Source organism: Elephantulus edwardii, unplaced genomic scaffold (assembly GCF_000299155.1).
Source record: "Elephantulus edwardii isolate Elephantulus edwardi_28Jun2011 unplaced genomic scaffold, EleEdw1.0 scaffold00062, whole genome shotgun sequence".
In the NCBI taxonomy this organism is placed as follows: domain Eukaryota; kingdom Metazoa; phylum Chordata; class Mammalia; order Macroscelidea; family Macroscelididae; genus Elephantulus; species Elephantulus edwardii.
Genome location: NW_006399812.1, coordinates 16,705,219 through 16,708,089, shown reverse-complemented (window position 1 = coordinate 16,708,089; position 2,871 = coordinate 16,705,219). Strand labels below are relative to the sequence as shown.

Below are 2,871 nucleotides of genomic sequence, written 5' to 3'. Positions count from 1 at the left end.
AAAACAACAATATACTCAAGACAAGATAGTCTTTACTAGTGAAGCTAAACTTCAGTTTGGTTTTAAGACTTCAGGGGATATTGGGTTTAATGTTTAAAGATTATCTCAGGTTAATAGTTTCAAGTGTTCATCCAGCCTCTGTAGTGTCAGAAATGCTGGACTCCTTGAGAATATGAAATTCTGTTCTGAATTTTCTGTCTTTTAATTAGTATTATTCTTTAAAATCTTTGTTCATACCATTCAGAAATTGTTCAAACCATTCAGTATTTATTGGTAGCGGGACACCATTCTGCTCTTGTGGTCAATTAAGCTGTTGATTGTAGATGTTAGTAAGTGGTAGTGATAGCAGGGCACCATTCTTCTGGTCTTTTAGTCAAGAGAGCTGTTGATCTGTTGGTTAATGAGCTAAATATTTTATTTTCCCTTCTCCTTCCCTTGTTACTCCAGGTGAGTAGAGAAATACCAGGCAATATGTAAAGAACAATGAAACAGAATAGAAGCATATGGGGAGTTTATCTTTGAATATGGCTTTTCCACACATGGAATTTGCCTGACTCAGGCATGTGTGTGGGCAGAAATATGCAAATAGGGCATGTTAGCCCATCCACAAAGGGACTGTCACCAATCCACAAGGGGACTGGGTAGTCTCACAAATAAATTTGAGCCATTCCAGCAGCAGAGGCATTCCACCACCAACAAAGAAGCGGACATGCAGTAGACATCCTTCAGGGCCACACTTTGATGCACCAGCTAGATTTACTGCAGCAGACACTTATCTGGTGTCATTAGCATAGTTGACTCAGTTTTTTTCTCCAGACTGATGAATGTTCACAAACATTCCTGAATCTAAGAGTCCTGCTGACCTTGCTGTATCACTTTTAGAAAAGCTAGTGGGCTTTGAAGGTCTTTTCGAATATAGTTTTTTTCTGTTGATGCGGCACAATTGGATCATTTTTCTCTTGATACTTCAATGGGTTTTCTTTCACACTGAACAGAGTCTTGTTTCATTCCAAATGCAATACATCTCTGTAATCTGCAGTACTGACAACAGTTTCAATGGTGTTTATTGATAATACAGTCTTTTGATCCTCTACATGAATACACTAAGTTTTTTCAGATGCTTCTTTTAAAGAATCTTTTGCAACCTTCACAAGTTACTGCTCCATAATAATGCCCTGATACTTTGTCTCCACATACTACACAAAGATCAAAAACCTTATTTGGACCTTGGTCTGGAGAAGAATTATACATTAAGAGTTGGAGGTGTTGTGCAGAGAGATCAGGAGTTGTGAAAAAATAACTGGTTGACTCCTGCTGCATCTGGAGTTGTGAGAAAAACTTTTCCTGAAATGGAATCTTGCCTGGCCAGTATGACTTGGCTTGGGGTAGAGCCATCATGATTGGTCAGAATGAACTGCATGCCTTGTGTATTATGATCGAGTCCTGTCACGATTTGGATTTTCTGGCTACTTTGTTGCTCTGTAACAATCTCTCCCATTTGTTGTTCAATAATCTGATGTGTAATTTCTTCTATAGTTGCCTTGGCCTAAATATCAAGGTGTCCCACTTTTCCTCTGTGTTTGGTCCTGCTCCGAGATTATGCTGGACAGCCCCACCTCGGTGGCTGCTGGGGGAAATCATGCAAGGAGACAGGTTAGAGAAAGCTGGGGTTTAGGGGAAGGTTAGGGGGAATGAAGGAAACAGGGGGAGGGGGCTTTCTGAGTTTGTGTATTTATGGAGGTCAGAGTTCATGACCCCTACTTCGGCTCTGTGGTCCACATGTTTTCTGATGGCAAGAGCAACCTAAACCGAAACAAACCCAGGAACAACCCGTCCGCCCCCCCACCCCGTTTCCCAAATCCACTCTTTTCAACTAGGACACATAGTGACCCTGCACTGTTTTACAAAACCATAAATCTTTATAGCAGGAGACTGCCTGTCTTCTCTGCCAAGGCTGGTGAATTTCAACCTCTGCCCTTTGGGTTAGCGGCACAACACTTCTACCACCAGAGCTCATTCCATCTGTAAAATAAATTCTGAATCTACTTCTCACCTGTCTTTATAACTACAACTCTACATAAGTCACCATCACTCTGTGCAGTGCCTCCTAAAACTCAAAACTGAAAAAAACCCAGTTGTGGCTGTCAACCCTTAAGCGATTTTCTGAGACTATAAATCCAACAGGATGGGAGGAGATTGCACTTCTCTCTCCTACTGGAGCACTGCTGGATTATTTTTTCTTCCCTTATTCCATATAGTTTATTATCAACACAGCAGCTACAGGAATCATAATAGAAAACTCAATCTCCTCTATCCACCATTCTATTCTCTGAATCCTTTTCACCCAGACTGAAAGTCAGATTTCTTACCAGCTCACAAAAAGATGTTAGCCCCTTTTTATCATCATTCCCCACTCTATTCCAGCCACACTGACTGGCCTTCTGTTTGGTATTAGTGCCAATTAGAATTCCGTACTTTATTCAATTCTGTTTAAATGTCACCTGATTGAAGGCGGCTTTTCTGTATTAAACAGTGCCACACCCCATCACTTTATTCCACTTTTTCTGGGACCTGTTTATTTATGTGTGTCTCTCTCCTTCACTGGAGAGTGAAGTTTTTGAGGCAGAAGCTGTTTTGGTTACAGCTACAGCCTCAGAGCCAATACAGACCCTAACAATGACTGCTCAGTAAATATTTGCCAGATGAATGAGCAGGTGAAGGAATAAACCACAAACAGGTTGTCAGATAAAATGAGTGAAAAATGTTGAGAAGGCCACAGTAGCTGGTGTCATTGAGAAAGAGAAACAGGAGAGACTAGAAGGCTATGTTGGGACAGGTGAACAGTGGTTTCAAAAGAAATATATATATATA

General features: G+C 40.9%; 1 pseudogene; it reads right to left on the bottom strand.

Annotated features, from left to right (window-relative positions):
- Positions 1–756: 756 nt before the first annotated feature.
- The window catches only part of LOC102850575, a 27,796-nt pseudogene continuing 25,681 nt past the window's right edge, over positions 757–2,871 (bottom strand).